The sequence below is a fragment of the Carcharodon carcharias genome, chromosome 12, assembly GCF_017639515.1.
Source record: "Carcharodon carcharias isolate sCarCar2 chromosome 12, sCarCar2.pri, whole genome shotgun sequence".
Classification (NCBI taxonomy): Eukaryota; Metazoa; Chordata; class Chondrichthyes; order Lamniformes; family Lamnidae; genus Carcharodon; species Carcharodon carcharias.
The window spans coordinates 54,723,400-54,744,490 of NC_054478.1; positions in this window are offsets into that span (position 1 = coordinate 54,723,400).

A 21,091-nucleotide genomic window follows, 5' to 3' on the forward strand; every position below is an offset into this window, starting at 1 on the left:
AAGGCTGTCAATCCAAGCTGCCAGGGCTCACCCCCTTGGCCAGCTCTGGCATCATTGACAGTTGCCACTCAGACTCTAACACCCCTGAACTCCACGGGGGACAGCCAGCCCTTAACACTTCACCAGACTGATCCATGACAACATGATACTCATCCTTCCTGAGCATAGCAGGTCTTTGATCCTCTTGTGGATCTGCACCACATGTGCGCCACACAACATCATGGCTGCTGACGTGGGCTGCCACATCCTCCCAGGCTTTCTTCATCAAGTGTGGGTGGCCTCCTCCTTCTGTCCCTTGGTACAAGAGTGTTCCTCCTGACAGCAGAGTGCCCATCCGATCTGCCCTCCTGCCTGGCGTCTCCAGCTGCTGCTAAGGCCATAAGCACCGTCTCTGCAATGCAGACTGTATGCTTCTTCACCAGCAACCTGCAAGGGGCTGCCTCTGCTGTTTTTAAAACTGGCTGCCAGGTCACCATTGGACTCAGCAGCCAACGGGGCCCTGCCCTTGCCCAGCCCTTCTCGACCACTGGGAAGCCACATTTCATGCTGGGTGGGCTTTACTTGGCCAGCCATTCTGAAATTGTGGTCATGACCTGATCGTGTTTGCAGCCTGTTACCTGGCTGTTCCCGGGCCCACTGATCACACCCGCCCACCAAGCTGAAAGTTCAACCCCAAATGTATAATTTGTATTGCAAAAGAATTTGGTGATGGTTACATCAATACTGAAAACAGGTGGTAAAGCTTCTCAATTGTGCCAGGTAAGCTTGTGTAATTAAGAGTTCACCTATAGCCCTAAATGTGCCTCATCTCGAAAAAATTCAGATTTTTGCAGATAGTTTTAATTACTTATGATAGAGAAAGTAAAGTCTAGGGTACATGGCTGAGTATGCCTCAACTTGCATTAAAAACAACCACTGAAAAGCGTTTTTCTTATAGCAGACGCATTTTATTTCCTCCCATAATTGTTTTGATTATGCTTGAAGTACATTTATCTTACAAACCTTGGTCCTGAGTCTCTGTTTTCTGGGGTCCTGTTGGCATGTAGGTACATCTTAAAAGCTTCAGTTCAAATTGAGACAGCAATAAGTTCCGAATTCACCATGAAGATAAACATTTTTCCACTTCCTTTCTGGATTGTGCAGCATCATATTGTTGTAATAAAAGCTGAAAATTCTGGTAATACACAGCAGGTCAGTCATCATTGATAAAAAGAACAGACAGGTTAATGTTTCAGAAGAGCCTCCCATCAAAATCTTCTTGTTTTATCTATCGTCGTTGGGTCTAAAGTTAAAATTGAGAATGTTTTAATCTACCTATGATTTCTAGAATGTCCCAATTTTTCACAAAACCGAAAAGCGATAGTTCAAACATTAGCTTTTTAGCTGCTTCCTTTTTTGCGTGCTGTACCTCCATATTAAGTAAACCAGCTGTAAGTATAAAGGCTGCTTTGCCTGTGAAATATACCAACGCAGTATTAGCAACATCTTGTGTAACTATCAGTGTCAGTCAAGACTAATGAAAAGGTTGTCCTTTTGCTGATTGTTTTTATGCAGTAAATTATTAATCAGGGACTAAGTTCAAGTTACATACAAATTAACCCAAACAACAACACAAAAAACACCTTTAGTGAAATGCAAGTGCAAAATGTGCATGATTAAAATATTGCTCACCATATTTCAATGTCAACTCCGAAGATTTACCTTACAGTGAGAAGCATCTTTTCTCTATAAAGTTGAATAAATAATACAAAAGTTAATGCGCCAGATGAAATTGGTTAATGGATTAATGTTCCATAGAAAATGAATGAGCAAACCGAAATGTGCTAACAATATGTACTGATTACAGACAGAAAAGAAAGATTCTGCAAGATATTTGGGAAGATAGATAAGAGAAATTTGAAAATAAATGACAGGAAAATGAAGTCAATGGTTGTTCCAAAGAATAAAGATCACTCAAAATTATCTTGAAGCAGACAAAATGAAAAGAATTTAGTTTTTTTTGGAAATCAACAGCGTACAATTGATAAAAAGACTATTAAAGATACGGAAATGAAGGACATTCCTGGAGGATCATCAGATTCATATGTTGTTTTGCACCATAACTTTCACTGATATAAGTATGCACATTATTTGTGCACAAATATTTCAATATCTCAATAACCTGGAATTTCCTCAGGTGTTCTCTGGTGAGAGATGAACAGAACCCCAAGAGAAAAAAAAACTTGCTGTTAACACTGTTACTCTTGGGGCTCTGCTAACCTATGCTCACTGACTCACAGTTCACAAATGCCTTGAGTTTAAAATTCTCATCCTCATGTTCAAATCCTTCCATGATCTCACCAATCCCTATCTCCAGCCCTACACCCTTCAAGAACTCTGTGTTCCTCCAATTCTGTTCTTTTGCCACATTCCCAATTTATGCCCTTGCCTTCAGCTGTCTGGGTCCTAAACTCTGTAATTGCCTCCCTGATCCTCTCAGCATCCTCAGCTTTCTCTTCCCTATTAAGATACTCTTTAAAACTTTTGTTCATCTGTCTAAATATCTCTTGATGTGACTCGGTATCACATTTTGTCAAACAACACTCCTGTGGAGTGACTTGGGATGTTTTACTATGTTAATTGTGCTGCATAAATGCAAGTTGTTGTTGTTATCATGGATCCTAGCAAATCTAATGGTCTTATACACAGAAACAGTCAATGCAAACATTAGCACTTGCATTACACAGCAGTTCAATTTATGGACCCTTTGGACTGTAATTTGAAAGCATAGTTGGAAACCCGACATCCTGATGAATTCCATGACCCAAAAACCTACCTCAACAGCATTGTTCTCACAATATTATTTTTAAATTTAATTGGCCCAATTGGCCAGGAGGCAAGCTTGATACCCAGTTAGAGGCACCAAGGCTCTCCAGGAGCAGGAAGCTGCCTGCCTGGTGCCAGCAGCAAAAACAGGTGGCAGCCATGTTGGAGCTTGCCGCTGTCTTGCCAAAGAGGGCCAGCAGCATTGACAGGACTGGAAGGGGTCATAAAAGAAAAGTGAAGGTCCAGTGCTTGCACTGGCGTAAGTAAGTCTGGAAACAGTAGGTAAAAAACAAAGACAGATAGAACTTGAATTGGTCCAAAATCCAACACCTGCACAGTAACATGCACCAGACTGTTTGGGTTCACCAAAATGAAATTTTAAAATTCAATTCTGAACCCCACAGGCCCCTTAACAAGCTCCTTAAGGAGCCTATGTGGTAATTAATTGGTGGTGAGCAGGTTTCTATTCCCAACCTCTCATTAGTCCTTTGAAAATTGCAAACTATTCTGGAGGCATCATGATCCAAAGGTGAGCTCCAGGACTAAGAATTTCAAATCCAACCTGCACTGGGCCCCAAACCCACAACTCTTTGAAAATATAGCCATTTGCATCTATTAGGAGAATGAGTAAAATAAGACAAAGGCAAGTCCCTATTGCTGGAAGTATAGCAGGAATGGTAGCTGATGAGTTACGACAAATAGAGTTCAGTGCTGTAGTAGGCTGAATATTCTTCAAAAATTGCCTCAAAATATCTAAAAAAAATCCTGATTTACAACAAAAAAATTGCAATCTTGTATCATATTTAGGAAAAACTTGGCTCCATACTCAGAACAACACAGGGAATTAGCAAATGGTTGCCCATAATCTGATATTAAACCGGGAGCAATATTATTCACAATCACAATGGTGACTTTTGAAGTGTAGTGTTTTAATATAGAAAACACAACAGACAATTTGCACACAACAAGTTTTCACAAACAGAAATGTGGAAGTAACTAGATTATTTGTTTGAGATGTTGGTTGAGAGATACTATTTAGAATTCCTCTGTTCTCTGAAATAGTGTCATGGGATCCTTTACATCAACCTGAGAGGGGGCTTTGTTTTAACATCTCATCTAACATTTCCATCCTTACAAGGTATATTATTTGGCTGCCACAATTCATTAAATTTAAATTCTGAGTCTTCATCTTTAAATCTTTGCAAGACTTCATTGCATTCCATATTTGTAAGTTACTCCAGCTTTATTTTCCCCTCCTGCATTCTTTGGTCCTCTGACTCCAGCCTTACGTGTATTCTTCCCTTTCAAAGAAAAAAGAAAAGTGTTTTGCATTTATATAACACCTCTCACAACAACCGGATGTCCCTATGCACTTTACAGCCAATGGACTACATTTGAAGTATTTTCACTGTTGTAATGGAGGAACATGGCAGCCAAAATGCCCACAAACAGCAAGTGATCATGATCAGATAATTTGTTTTCTGTGATGCTGATTGAGGGTTAAGTATTGGCCAGGACACGAAAGACAACTCCCCTGCTTTTCTTCAAAGTAGTGCCATGGGATCTTTTACGTCCACCTGCGAGGACAGATGAGGTCTGTGTTTGACATCTCATCCGAAAAACAGTACCTCTTTGAATCTTGGATGAGGCACGGGAAGATTGCTGGCATGCATTCAACTATACCTCAGAATAAGTTGCTCATATCAGGAAAGGAGAAGAACAGGGAAAGTTTTGAGCAAGACAACCATTTATATGGTCTACTTTTTCCATTGCCGCAATATCAACTAAGGCTGAACACCCACTATGATCACCCCCACAAGACCCCCACCACCATCAATACTAAGGATTGGATTCTTCATCATAAATTGTAATGCCTCAAAGAAGCACTAAGACACTAAGTTTAAATGACAGTTAAGCCTTATTCAGCAGTAAGAAAAGTAAAATGGATTAAAATAGATTGCTGCAGCCTGCTAGTTTATTGAGCAAAAACAACAACCATATGTGAAAGAACACTAATTCTAACTGCTACCACACATCTGGATAAGAATCTTACTGCATTCCTTACTACATGGGTTCCAGCCTCCAAACAGAGATTTTGGATTTGAAGTAGTCCGTATGTTAACCTATTCAACTCCAGGATTGTAGCTTTCGCTTCATTATACTCTTCCCCTTTATCTGTCTGCATGCAGTTATGACATTCTGCTGACTTTTATACTCTGAACAAGAATGATGATAGAATAAATGATGTCCATCCATACATGAAGACCATGCTAACTTATCAATGCTAGAGATGAAATCCACCTAAAGAAAATGTACAGCATTGTCTATTTTCAGAGCTGTCAACATCAGAAAAACATTGAGTGAAATTTATGATCAAAAAGAGTGAGACAGCTTGCAACCCCAGTTAAACATATGGAGCTGTATTTATTTTTTATGAGTGACATACATCAAAGTGTTTTTTTCTTTTATTTTTTCCAATTTTCTTTCTTGGATTCATTTTTAAACAAAAATAAGTGACTGTCACTCCCAATGAGTGAGATTTGACAGTTCTATGCGTTTTGTAACAGACATACGCGTAAAGCATGTGAAAAGGAGAACTATGGTTTTGCTGGTTATACAAGGTAAAATACATCTTTTGGCCAATTTTAACTGCCTTTAGGGAATGGGCAGATGTTATTATGTGAGAAACCTTCAGCAGTCAGTGGATAGATTGCTCAAGGTTGGGCACACACTGATTATTAATTTCTCAAAATTACAATCAGGATCCTACGTACATCATAGGATTCCAATTTGACATAAATTAATGAGGCACTCACTCGATTCAGGTGGGTGCCTGGAGCAACCATGTAAATGTCCAGGACAAAATGGACATAAGAAGGCAGTTAGGTCCATCCGTGTTCACCACACTCACTAGACAGTGCATGTGGCATGACGTAGGGTGTTTGGCCTGTCTTCTGCCCCTGTCTCATTAATAAGAGTGTTTAGGGGGGGACTCCAGACAGCTCCATATCCAGGTATCTTTGCACATGGAGGTGTGCCTGTGTACATGGGTGATGCTTAAGAATGGTACAGTCTTAAATCTAAAGTGTAAACATAATTACCTTGCATACCTCCACTAATACTTCTTTTCCCCACAGAATCTGCAGATGGAAAGGGTTGCCCAGAGGGATAGCCGTAGATAATATTTAAGCTTTGTCCAATTGCCGTTCTTCTGGCAAAAACTGCAAATTGAGGAGGGCTTGCAGCTCTGAGGCAATGTGCACATTTTTAATATTGAAAGGAGAAAATAATCTGTAAAGGGACAGAACAACGCTTGGGTTAAAATACATCAACTTGGCACAAATACCTTGCAGACTTGGTTTCAAGAAAGAGAAGCCAAAATAACTGACTTCAGGGCCTACCCTCCAGTGCCCTTTTTGAAATAAGATCATAAGATTGATTTGAATGCAACATTGCTTACCTGCTGAGAATTAATTTGGAAGCCACCAGATCATTAGTATAACTTCTGGAGATTTAATGAGGCAAATGACTGACATGCTGCAAGCAGTCCTCAGCATTCAGGCTTATTTGCTGCCGGAGCCCAATGTCCATTAGCACACCATTATTGGTCCCAGGAGATCAATCTTGAAGATATTTTTCTAAGGTATTAAACTTTTATATATTGTTTGTTCGAGTGGCTAATTCTAACTGTTTACTTAGCTGAGCAAGTAACATTGGTACTTCACAGTTTAGCCAACAGGCAAGCTGCCTGGGATTCAGAGTGCTGGACACCTCTTAAGTATCTGTGTCAGTGTCATGGATGACCTGTGCTTTGGTCATTGGAGGTTCTCAATTTTTTCAAGCTACGCCTGTATTATTTGTGCAGAGCTGCCTGGCAGCTATGAGCTGTCACTGACATTACCATCACCTGCTAACACCTATCTTTCTCTGCACATGGAGGTCATCTCTCACAAGGCTCAAAGATTTGTCTGAACATGGAACGCTGAGTCTATGTGAGTTCCATGCACTCTTTTTTATGTCTATCCATAAGCATTGTTCAAATAAGTCAAAGCTAGGCATATTTACTTCTTAGATCCCATCATTCATAATATAATTGGGTATCTTCCTGAGAAATTCTTGGCCTGCATAACTGCTGTCACCACTATATTTTCCACATTGAGCTGTTCCCTGTTCAATGGTATATCTTTTGAATTCCATGGGGACAGTTGTCTGCATTACTTGCTGTATGTGTTCCACCATTCTTCATTGGAAATCAGATTCCCATTCACCACAACTGACTGTATCTCTCCTGCTACCCGCTAATTTCCAGCCCACTTTTCTGGCTGCAATTCCTATGTCAACTCAACCGGTAGCAGGCTATTCCACATCAAAATCTGTTACCCACACTGACCTGAATTCCCTGTCCTCAGTTGCCCCTCCCAACACTTGCACTGTAGATTTCCTCAGCAGAGTCACAGGACTCCCCACAACCCACAATGTCCCTCTTCTCCCCCCCAGACCTCTACTCTCTGCAATTCTCTTTCTTCTTGCCTCCCCTTTTGACCTCTCAATTTTCCTGTCTAACCCCACCTCTCCCCATCTGCTCACCCCTTCCCATTCCTTCTCTCCCTATTCTTACTTTTCCTTCCTTTTCTCTCCTGTCTCCTATCCTCTCACTTTCACCCCTTCTTTCCTCTGTTTCTTCTTCCTTTTCCCTTCTTTACTTCTCCTCCCTCCTCTTCCTTCTTTGTATCCCTTCTTGCACCCCCATCCACTGCTATCCTCTTCCTCTCTCACCTCATTGTCTCACTTCCCTTCCATCCATATTGCCCTCTACCTTGTCCCTCTCTTCTCCCTCCAACCCACCACTGCCCCCTTTCTTACTATTTTCTCCCTATTCATTCCTCTCATCACATTCCTCTCCCTCTTTTACCCATACTCCTCTCCCTCTTTACCCAACTTCCTCTGCATTCCTCCCATCCTCTCTCCCCTGACTCTCAGCCTATCCCTTCTCTTACCCTTTCATCCACTCTTCCTCCATTCCAGCTCCCTTCCCTTTCTCCCCACCATCTCTCTATCCCATCCCTATTCCTTCTTCCTTTTTCCTACCTTACTTTGGTCTCCAGCTCTCTCCTATCCTATTTAATCTTTCTCTGGTTGCCTCATCACTCTTCCTCCCTTTGGTACTCTCCTACCTCTCCCGTGGTTCCTGCTTTCTACTTACATGCTCTCTCACTCTCTCCTTTTTCTCCATTTGCCTCTCTTTATTACTTCAACCCAACCCCCTGCTTTTCCTCTCTCTCCCTGGCATCCTGCCAATCCATTCTTGCTGGTTAATCTTCTCCACCTTCCTTCCTCCCCTTTTTCTGCTTTTTCCTTTCCCTTTCTCCCCCTTTCTATTTTCCCCTCTCTTCCTTTCATCCTCCACCCTCTCCCTCTCTTTCCCTCCCTTCTTTCTTGCTATTTATTGCCTACTTCTTTCCCTAGCCCAACTCAATTCCTCACTCATGCCTCTCCTTCCATTCCTCTTGTTCCTCTCAATCCTGCCTCTTATCTTTGTTTCAACTTTTACCTTTTCCCAATCTCTCGCTCCTCATCTCCCTTTTCCATCTCTTTTCTCCCCTCTCCTATCATGCCTCTCCTTATAGTCCTCCTCTCTGCCTTTGCTTCTCCCCCTCTCCCTGTTCCCTTCAACCCTTTTCTTCTCCCTCCTCTTGCCCCTCTCCCCACTCCTTCTCAAGCCCTAGAGAATAGTCACTAAAGTTGTTCTAAAAGTATATTGATTTTCACTGATCAAAAATACGAATTTCACTTTCACTAAAGTTAATTCTAATATTCTGTGATTTGCTACATTAAATGCTTTTTCTAAATCGAGAAAAATGTTTCTACAACATAATCTAAAACATATTTTTATGACTAATTTTAGTGCGGTAGAAATAATGAATTGACCAATTTCCAAATTGCTTGGTATTAAAAATTTACAAGTGGCCATTGTCAACAAAACATCCTGATTCAGAAGAGTGTAACACAACATGATTTACAAATTTTTTGCAGCAAAAGTTTCCTTTTTTTAATATTGCTCCTGCAAAAGCAGTGTTACCAAAATATATTGTTGTATTTATATTTAAAGCAGTGTAAAATGTTGAGAAAACAGTAATGTTATATAATGATAATTATTGAGTTAAATACTGAAGACAGGCTCAGTTTTATGTGGGAAAAACAATTAATTTGATTGGCTTTCATGTTATAACCTGCTACCCTTACTTGCATTTATTGGTTGACTTTGAAACATTTAGGATAGCTTAATTTCTATGGCAAAATCCACAAAAGTAAACTCAAGTGAAACTCAGCAATATCTGTGCATAAATTAGATCAGCTATTTGATTTTTTCTTGGTAATAATAATGCTTTCTTTAAGCCTGGCCTAAAAGTTGAATATCATAAATGCTTATTTTTTCAGTGTAACAAAAAGTAGATTAATTTACCTGGGACAGTGATTCACAGGGTTAATTCCTAAAGTGAACATCAACAATGACTTTAACCAATTGACTGTATCTTGCTATAAATGAAGGCTGTCGCTGGAGCACTTTCAGGACACACTCAGGATTTTAATATTGACTGCGCCTGAATTTTTAGATTTTTTTTAAACAATGAACTCAGACATAAGTCAGTGTTCACTATAGATGCCAAAAATGAGCCATCTAAGGTATGAAGTGGATTCATCTGTACAGACGTTGAATATTACAGAACCATCCTGATAATTGAGACCAGATTACTAAAATGGATAAACAGAGAATGCATTTTAAAATATATATTCAGAGCAATTGTGGAAATAATTGAAGAAAAAAACCACAAGAGCCTCATGTTGGAAAGCGCAACATGCTAAACCATTTATTTCATGCTTACTGGGTCTGTCGGGAAACAAAAGTTTTTTTTTTAAGAAATAATCAATATGCTGACTTGAAATTGAGACAAACCCTGTGCCAGAACCAGTAGGCTGGAGACACACTCAATATTGTGCCTCGGGCCTCATTTACGTGAGACCGCCAAGCTGTAGACGCTTGCTAGGCATTCCAGACAGCTCACCAGCAAAGAGGATTACAATTTCAGGCTGCTTCATTAGCAAGAGTGCCTCTTTGAGAGAGCTGAAGTCACCTGAAAGGAAGATGATGACTGAGAAAGTGGCTGGGGGGTGGAGGGTTGGACGGACATGGTGGATAGCAATTGGGAGTGATGGGGAGATGAAGAAGAGAGGAGTGGAAGTGATTGGCAGGAAAGCATGGCATGAGCCAATTGGGGGAGGGCTGATCAAAAGCCAGAACCATCTTCTTCAGTGGGAGGAGCACCTCGACTCCTCAGTTACGTATTTTTACAAAGAAAATCTTTTTGTTGGCTGCCTTTAAGGACCACTGGTTAGTCCACATATAAACAATATTTTCCTGGTGTTGGCTGCATTCAAGACAGCTCAGTTTTTGGGGGCTTAAACAGGCATTAGTCTCCCCAAGAGGCATGGGTCCTAGCCGGCTATTTTCCTGCCTTTACTAAAATAGTGAACAGAGCGCTTCTGGCAAGCAATGAGCATATGTGCCCTGCCCATCATATTGGATACTTGGGTGCAAATTTGACACATAAAAAATGGGTGTGCCATCATTAAATTTATAGGCCACTGTATTTATTCAGCCACTGTCTGGAACCAACCCACAATATTTATCAAAAATGTATAAGGAGCTATGACTTACAGAGGTGATGAAAGAGAAAATAAATATACAAGATAGTATATGAGAAATAAAGATGCTTTGCAGCAGCTTTCTGAACTTTGGCTGACCCCCACTGTTTGGCAGTCTGCAGTAACTATAGAATAAGAGGAGGCATTTGGGTTTCAATCTGTGCAGCTGACATCAAGCAGACAGGAAACATAATATCTTATTTTCTTAAACTGTATTGACACAAATTTAAACGTATTTCTTATTTATGAAAGTGAAATTTGCACTTGAAATTTTGATGTTTTTCATGAAAATAGAAGTGAACAGGTTCTTTTCATAGTGGAAATAATTTGCAAAATCTTCAATATGGGAAGATTGAACCGATTGTTTGTGCTGAATCTTCTGTGGAGTAGCAATCGCTGTTGGGTTGCCACTCTGCTCCTTTTAACTTAACTTAGATTGGAGCTGGCTGGGGTCTGGGTAGGTCGGGAAGGTAGTTGGGTGATCAGCGGTGGGTGATATCAGAGGGAGAGGGGGTCAGGGAGTACTCAGCAGGGCGGGTGGGGAGGTCAGGTGAGTAGTCGGGGCCAGGGAGCAGTCAGAGGGTTGAGGGGCAGTCAGGGGGTGGGGGTGGGGGGGTTGGGGTTGTAGCCAAGGGAAGCAGTGTTAGTCACGTGATTGGGGGGATAGGGTGTTATTTGGGTGGTTGTGGGAGTGTGAGACTTAGTTGGGGAGGGTGGGAAGGTCAGGAGAGTAGTCAGGGGTCAGATGGTTTGTCAGGGTATGGAGGAGTAGTTGGGGGGTGGAGGCATAGTCAGGGAGCGGCGGAGGTAGTCGTAGGATTCAGTCATGGAGTTACCCAGGACTTAGAACTGGTTTTAATCCTTCTAACTTTTCCTGCGTAACTATTCTGCTAAGGGAGTCAGAACCATTTGAAGTTCCAGATGCAAGGTAATTGCCCAACGGAAGTTGAAACTTTGTGGACAATTCCCTTGCAGTCGTTGCCTGGGGACTTCCAAGGGATCCCCCCCAAGTGCATCTTCCGGGGTACCTCCAGGGTATGATCCTTTAAGGAACAGCAGATCTGGGAATATATGTTTCATATGCTTTTATGTGATTCTAATGAAAATGAAAATCAAAGGTAATGAAAGTTGATGTGCGTTTAACAGTTGATGTATTACAGCAAACTGAACCTTCTAGTGTTGAGCATCCATTAACTGTGGCCTGCTGACAATATATACATTTCTTTAAATCTACATTTAAGTACATTATTTCAGAGGAATGCCCATTCATACATTAGTGCCTTCTGCTTTTACGTTGTATTGTCAAACTTTCTCATAACTTCAAATTAAATAATAGAGGAAAAGTAATTCAATTTAATGAGGCAGAATTTACAGTAAAAAATAACATTGAAGCTCATGACACTCATAATTATTAATACACATATCGGACAGCTATGTTAGGCAAGAACAAAAGTACAGTTAAGCACAAAAATACAGAGTTTCTGTCTGAGATATGCTGCTCCTTTAATTAGCTGCATGACAATGGCATCTCACAATCTTCTTGACCATTCAAATATTTTGAGTGGCATGCAAATCCTGCACTTGCATGCTAGATACTATCTAAATTTGCCAGCGATAGTTTGAGTTTGTCCAGCTCAGTCTAAGTACCTTTTCTTGCTAGCCTGATAAGTCTTAATTACTGCAAAGCAACCTCTCTGGCACTGAAAATTAACTTTTATAAGTCTAGCGTCTCTTTTTTCAGAATTTAATTGCTGTTGAAGGTTATAAGAATAAATGTAAATTATTTTTTTATTTCTGTCTCTTTGTATTCTTCCTTTTAATCCAATCTTTCTTTCCCTCTCTTTTTTAATCTGCAAATGATTCAATTCACTATTCACATTTAATGGTATTTCTTGGTTCAGTTTAGGTGCTGTTCATGGGCAATTCTTCAATCTGATTAGCTGAGGAAAAACACAGTTAATTGTTGTGTTCACACAGGTTCCACATGCCCTACAGAGGGTGCTGCACCATTTTCATCTCCTACTTCCAGCAACTTGCCACTGCAAATGCTCATGGAAATTAAATGGGTAAGAGCAAATCTAACAAACTGCAGGTGCCGTTTATTCGCCGTCCACAATAAACTATGATTGAAAGCAGATTTACATTAAAGAGCTCACTGCTGGTTTATGAGTTCTGATCATAATTGAAACAATTAACACATAAGAGACCATCTCAATTTTTATGCCCAAACTGATTTATCATTACCATCATTGTTATGTCTACTTTTTATTCTGATTGCTATGTCTACTTTGCATTTGTGTTGCACATCACATGCATAGATCTGAAACAATAACATGGGTTGCGTAATATTTTTGATGGTTACTTCAATAGTCAAGCTGCTGACAGTTTAAAGTGCACTGCCTCCAGATTTGTCTGGAATGAAAGCAAACCTGGAAGGCAATGTTCACTTATATCAAAATTATTTCAGACTGTAGTATTTGTAGTGTCTACATTCATCTGAAAAGAACTAGGCTTTGCAAATAATGACTTCACCTAAAAAAAATATAGACTTTGGAAATAATGGTTTATATTTCTGCAGCAAAGGTACAAAGTATTAAAGTGTAAAATGATCCAGGGGATCATGAATTGCTTCTACTGTTATTCCAATCGGAAAACTTGGTGCATTAGCGCAATAGTAGTGTAACAAAATAAGCCAGGATTTGCAAACATTTTCATCATATTTTACATCCATGGAAATGTACAATAGAATACATAATATAATGGAACCTAGCTTGGATTTATCAATGATAAATAATCCAAAATTGTTACTGCTAATTTCTTGTATAGGTTATTTTCAAGATATTGTTAATTATCTCCTCCAACATCCTGGGAAATTGGATTTGTGGCAAAATAATTGATAATTTTGTTGATTTTATACCCATTCAAATTGTCTGCACTATCCTTATTTGGCTGGGGAATCTGAAAAGTGTTGTGATTAATTAAATTAGCTATTTAGTAGCAGGTAAATGCAGACAAATTCAAACTCACATGAATATCTATCATCACTTTAGCCTTTTGCAATGGACAAAGTGTATACTCCTCAGACTATAGCCCATAGACAGAAAGCAAAATCTCTATTCATAACATGACATTTTGGTAATAAAGTGCATGCTACAAAATTTCTATACAAACATTTATAGCAGGAAATGTTTATATGTGTTATTGGCCATTAAAATTTTACAATATAATAAATCTTGCCAGTATTATGTCATTTCTTTATGAAAATAAATGCTTCTGAGAATGGATGTTAATCTTTGAGTACAATGATACAACACAAGCCACAACCTTGTATTGCAAATCATTCTGTAATGCACTTATAGCTTGAAAATTTCCATGAACACAGTTATGATAAATACACTCAATTTGCTTGTAGAAAATTCCTGACTTTGTTATGTTAACAATGATTTAATCCACATATTTTAAATGAATTCATCACTACTAAAATAGTAGATAAAATAATTTATTACAAGGATATAAAGTGTCTGTGCAATAACATCACTCACAGTAAATTAAGGGTTAATGTCTCCATGCACATAACCAAATCCACATTGCATGCATGGAACTCAGAACTCCCTCATGTGCTTTCTGTGATTGTGGTAGGGAAGATGAAGGGAAAGCACCTGTGAACTTTGGCTAATGTTCCTTCTTACACGTGTTGACCCTGTGGAGCATACCTCCATATGAGAGATTGCCTACTATCACCTGGCCATAAACTCTTGGGTCTGTTTCCCACATGGTCCTTTTTGCACCTCTTTTGTTTTCACACATTCCTCAGCAACACCAGGTTCCTCATGGTTGGCACATATGTCCCCTAATATTATGATGGCCTGCTGTTGTTTTAAACTTAATAATGTTAGAATCATCTGTGAAGACAGAAGCTGAATTTTGCTTAGTTCTTAAAATATACTGAATGATTGTAGCCACAATGAGAATTAGTAAGATGATTTTCTAATTTAAAAAATAGCTTGACAACTTGTATAATTATAACAGGGAAGCATATTACACAGCACACTGTTCAAATTACTTCAAAAATTCTATTTACTTACTTTTCAATGATGATCCAAATCACTCTTGATGACCCTTAATGAGAGTCATTTTGTTTTGGTTCCTTGAAATAAATCCTGAAACTTCCCTGAATGATTTAATAGTATTATCAAAGATGATGTGCAGAATCCATGAATGGAATTAAATGAAGACTCTCGGAGGGGGAGTGGGGGAAATATGGCAGATGGGGTAAGTTAATTATGTGGGAGCCAAACTGTTGAAATTACAACAGTGGGTTCAGAATGAAAAATTAAGTTGCCATGGCAGTGGCAAGTTGGGCTTCACGCCATGAATAAAACGTTTTGAAATTTTAAGTCCTGCCTTTAAGTGTAAGTCAGCAGCACACGGGAACCTTGCTTAAAGATGGTGTGCGCCAGTCGGCTTTGGGCAGTTGTGTCCGAGGTGAGTGGTTGTCTTTCTTGAATATAGCATGAGAGAGGAGCAGGGAGAATGGCAGCTTGGGAGGTTCAGCGCACCTGATTGCAGCCAGGTGGCCAGGATAATGGGCTTTGCGACCATCACTCATTTCCCTAAAGTGCAAGGGGTGTTGACTGCACTTACATTGCCATAAGATCTCCATGGGAATAGCCAGCAGCATATGTAAATCGCAAGGGATTCCACTCTCTAAACTTCAACTGCTTTGCAACTTTGCGGGTCTGTGCTTGTTCCCCTGGGAGCTCTCATGACTCATATAATCTTGCAGAACTCACAGCTTTCTGAGCTTTTCAAGGTCCATGCGCAGACTAATGGCTGGATCCTGGGTGATAAGGGTTATTCCCTCTGGGCCTGGTTGATGACACCAGTGAGGCATCCCCAAGGTGTAACCGAAGAGTGGTGCAATGCAGCCCACTCCTCCTACAGGGCCATCATCAAACAGACCATTGACATGTTGAAAATGTGATGCTGCTGCCAAGACAGGTCCAGAGGGAATCTGCAGTATGCACAACACAAGGCCTCACAGAAAGACATGGTATGTTGTGCACTGTGCAATGTGGTCATGCAACATGGTGAACATTTGCATTAGGATGACTGGGAGGAGCAACACTCCTCCTCAGGTAAGGATGAATGGGATAAGCCTCAGAAAGAGAATGTGTATGAGACTCTAATAAATGCCAGGGCTGTGGAGAAACCTGCCAGGGATATTAGGGACAATTTCATATACATGAGATAAGCCCAAAATTGAGGGACCTACATGACCATTTTCCCACCACCAGGATAGGTTTGCCTGCTCTGGATGTCTACCAACCTCAGGCAGCCTCCCTCTAGGGACTGAACCTGCATCACTGCTGCCACTTAGAATAACAAGGCACCTCTGTCATATACATTCACCATGGAAGAATATTACCCAGGTCAACAGATCTGCCAGTGGGTATACATCAAACAGCCTATCATGACTGAGACCTCAGAACCTGCTCCATCATTACATATCCTTGACTTCACATAAGGTAATTCAATTGTCCCTGTGGAATAATCTCATACTATCTCCTTGACACTGCATATAATGGAGTATTTGTAGAGCCCACATATTCCTCTATGTCCAAAAGACTGGCAAACATCAAAATGGACACACACATGAACATTAAAAAAACTGATTGCAAACACATAACACCACTGTCTCCTACACAATAAAGGAGATACCTAACATTCCCTGCAGCCATTAACTCATGCAAACCGTGAGGCATGCCAGTACAGTTAGGTCCCTGGCTAACTCATACAAGAATTTTCAATAAGGACAGCTGACTTTTGATTGCATTTTTTCCCTCCAGCAGGAAGTATTTTCTCTCTTTTATTCCTAACCGTGCCTATTATCTTTTCATATGAACCATTTAGCCCAAGCCCAGTCTACACTCTCAGGTGGATGTAAAATAGCTCATGACACAGGAGCCCAGGCCAGTATTTATTCCTCACTGAAAGCAGATTATCTGGTCATTATCACACTGTTGTTTATGGGGCCTTATTATGTGCAAATTGGCAAAGTGAAGCAGATGGATTGTGGCGGGTCAGCAAAAGGGGCTGCCTAGGTGGCGGTGGCTGACCAGTGAGACATGATAGTCCCCCCCACTCTTGGAGAAAATCCATGGCACCCATTCTTTATGCCAATTGAGTTGGCCTTGGTGGATAGCTGAACCCACACACCACCACCACCGGCACCCCCACCCCACCCCCCCCACCCCCCCACCCACCACCTCCCCCCACCACCACCCACCCCCCCACCCCACACACACACACACACACACACACACACACCCCGCCCCCTTCTGATGCTCTTAGTTCTAAAATCTGATTTGAACACATCCAGTTGGAGAAAATGGTCATGGCTCACAACTCAGTACACCTAGATATTCTTTGAACAGTTTATTGCACCACCAATAACTTACAAATATCAGTACCCTACTCCCTTGAAGTTAGATTAATACTTACAAAAGTTGTTCTCATAACTTCTGAACTACACAAGGGATGTTGATCATGCAAAGGATTAGATTCCCATATGTATCAATGATCAATTTTGCCCACTGCTAAACTTGCAAGTCACTGCCCCTGTCACCAAACACAAATCTCTTATAGTGCAAAAATCACACCCGTGACAATGAGAGACACAAATGCCTCCCAGTTTTGATTGTACCTTCTTACACTATGCAACATCCCACATCCTTGTTGAAGTACAGGTTACAGCTTATCACTGCTATCCCTCATGTTGTATTAATGCCTTGCAGCAAAACTGGAATGTCCTTAAGGACACAAGCATGGGCAACGTTTATGGAGACCCTGTGTTGCCCAAACATCAGGATTCCCCTCTCGACCTTCCTGGTCGAGTCCAAAGGAATGCAAATCACTACATTTGGCTCAAGCTTCATTGCAGGAAGTGCAAGAAAGATGACATATTCAGACATCAGTCTGCCTTTGGGCTCCACTCCAGGTTTTTTGTCAGGGTTTACTCCCTTAGCCTTCTACTGTCCCAAAGTATACACAATTCACTCATAGCTAGGAGTTTGTTTCATGAGTGCCAGGGTGTGTCTGCATGCCAGTGGACCTGCACATTGCATGGCTGGGAGCCAAACTTCCTCTGAGTTCCTCTGATGCATTAGCCTGGGCCACGAGGGCCTCAGTTTCCAGGTGTCATCACGAGGAGGAACAGCGGGGGACTTGCCAATGGAAACAGGGAGAGACTTAGGCATTTGGCTCTCTTTTTCATGTTTTTGTTTAGCCAGTGGTGTACGCTGAAAATGAGAAGCAATTTAATACACAAAAGCAGAAAGTTTGATAACTGTCTTCACCCATAAACTAGACACAACACATCAACCTGTTTTCTTGATTCCTTCCTGAGATGTGTACATCACTGACTTTGACAGTATTTATTGTCCATCCTTAATTATCCTTGAGAAGGTGGTGGTGAGTTGCCTTCTTGAACCGCTGCAGTCCATATGTTGTAGATACACCCACAGTGCTGTTAGGGAGGGAGTTCTGGGATTTTGACCAGCGACAGTGAAGGAACAGCAATATATTTCCAAGTCAGGATGGTGAGTGGCTTAGAGGGGAACTTCCAGGTGGTGGTGTTCCTATGAATCTGTTGCTCTTGTCCTTCTGGATGGTAGTGGTCATGTGTCTGGAAGATGCTGTCGAAGGAGCCTTGGCGTATTCCTGCCCTGCATTTTGTAAATGGTGCACACTGCTGCTACTGTGGGTCGGTGGTGGAGGGAGTGAATGTTTGTGGACAGGGTACCAATCAAGCGGGCTGCTTTGACCTGGAAGCTGTCAAGCTTCCTGAGTGTTTTTGGAGCTGAACTCATCCAGTCAAGTGGAGAGTATTCCATCACACTCCTGAATTGTATCTTGTAAATGGTGGACAGGCTTTGGAGAGTCAGGAGGTGACTTATTCACCGCAGGATTCCTCATCTCTGAGCTGCTCTTGTAGCCACATTGTTTATATGGCTAGCCCAGTCCAACTTCTGGTCAATGGTAACCCCCAGGATTTTGACAGTGGGGGATTCAGCAATGGTAATTCCATTGAATGTCAAGGAGAGATATTAGATTCTGTCTTGCTGGAGATGGTCATTGTCCGACACTTACGTGGTGCTAATGTTACTTGACAATATCCATACATGGGCTGACAATTGACCAAGTCTTATTGCATTTGGACATGGACCACTTCAGTAACTGAGGAGTCCCAAATGGAAATGAACATATGCAATCATCCGTGAACATCCCCACTTCGGACCTTATGATGGAAGGAAGGTCATTGATGAAGCAGCTGAAGGTGGTTGGGCCGAGGACACTACTCTGAGGAGCTCCTGCAGTGATGTCCTGGAACTGAGATGATTGACCTCCAAAAATCAAAACCATCTTCCTTTGTGCTAGGTATGACTCCAACCAGCAGAGTTTTCCCCCTGATTCCCATTTACTCCAGTTTTGCTAGGGTCACTTGATGCCACACTAGGTCAAATGCAGTCACTCTCACCTCACTTCTGAAGTTCAGCTCTTTTGTCCATGTTTGAACCAAGGCTGTAATGAGGTCACCAGCTGAGTGGCCCTGGTGGAACACAAACTGAGCATCAGTGATCAGTCACCAGGTTATTGCTAAGCAAGTGCCACTTGTTAGCACTGTTGATGACCCCTTCCATCACTTTACTGATGATTGAGAGTAGACTGACGGGCCGATAATTGGCCAGGTTGGATTTGTCCTTCTTTTTGTGTATAGGACATCCCTGGACAATTTTCCACATTGCCAGGTAGATTGCCAGTGTTGTAGCTGTACTGAAATAGCTTGGCTAGGGGTGCAATAAGCTCTGGAGCCCGGTACTATTGCTGGAAAATTGTCAGGGCTCATAACTTTTGCAGTATCCGGTGCCTTCAGCCGTTTCTTGATATTATGTGGAGTGAATCTAATTGGCTGAAGACTGGCATCAATGATGCTGGGGACCTCTGGAGGAGGCCAAGATGGATCATCCACTCGGCACTTCTGACTGAAGATTGTTGCAAATGCCTCAGTCTTATTGTTAATGGATGCCAGCTCTTAACTGGCAATCTAGAACACCAGGGCCATGTCCACATGACTGACAGGTCGCTTGCAGCTGGTCAATAATGCACACAAAACAGCTCTGATTGACATGGAACTTGATAGGCTAAAAACAAAATAACTGCGGATGCTGGAAATCCAAAACAAAAACAGAATTACCTGGAAAATCTCAGCAGGTCTGGCAGCATCGGCGGAGAAGAAAAGAGTTGACGTTTCGAGTCCTCATGACCCTTCGACAGAACTTGAGTTCGAGTCCAAGAAAGAGTTGAAATATAAGCTGGTTTAAGGTGTGTGTGTGTGGGGGGGGGTGGGGGGGGGGGGGAGCGCAGAGAGAGAGAGAGATAGATAAGTGGAGGGGGGGTGTGGTTGTAGGGACAAACAAGCAGTGATAGAAGCAGATCATCAAAAGATGTCAACAACAATAGAACAAAGGAACACTTGTGTTCTTTTGTTCTATTGTTGTTGACATCTTTTGATGATCTGCTTCTATCACTGTTTGTTTGTCCCTACTACCACACACCCCCCTCCTCTTCTCTCTCTCTCTCTCTCTCTCTCTTTCTCCGCACCCCCCCCCCCCCCCCCACCCCCCACACACCTTAAACCAGCTTATATTTCAACTCTTTCTTGGACTCGAACTCAAGTTCTGTTGAAGGGTCATGAGGACCGAAACGTCAACTCTTTTCTTCTCCGCCGATGCTGCCAGACCTGCTGAGTTTTTCCAGGTAATTCTGTTTTTGTTTTTGATAGGCTAAACATCAGCATAACATCCTTATAAGAGACCTGGCTCACCAACAGCAGACCACTGAAGGAAAAACATTACATGTTCATCCAGCAGGGGAAGAGTTCAGAGGAAATGCATCAGCAAGGTATAGGTTTTGCTGTAAGGGACCCGTTACTCTTGATGGTAGAAGTCCCCACATCTGTCTCTCAACTTGAACAAGGCCAGTTAACCTCATGAGTATCTATGTTCCAAAACTATGTTCCACTACAGAGGTGAAAGATCAGTTTTATGAGTAGCTTGACACTCCTTTCAACAGAATCCCTAAGTCAGAACATCCTTACTTACTGGGGGCTTAAATGCAAGACAGGGCATGAACCATGAGGCATAGCCCTCCTGCCTCAGCCATCATAGCCTGGGAAAGGTAAATGAGAATGGTCAGAGATTATGTGACCTTTGCTGCAACCACAAGTTTTGTGTAACTAACACCTTATTTCAGAACATACCATGCCCCATGGTGTCAGGGAGACATCCAAGATCAGGGAAGTGGTACCGGCTGGACCTGATAATCGCCAGACGTGACTCTCTGAACAGCCATTCTCAACACACACAGCTACCACAGCGCTGACTGTGACACAGGTTACTCTCTGTTGTGCACTGTGATGAGGATACAACTCTTGAAGTTTTATTTCTTCAAAGCAGAAATGTCGTCCTCGTATCAATGTCAGCCATACTGCCTAACCAGATGAAAACCAACAATTCCATGA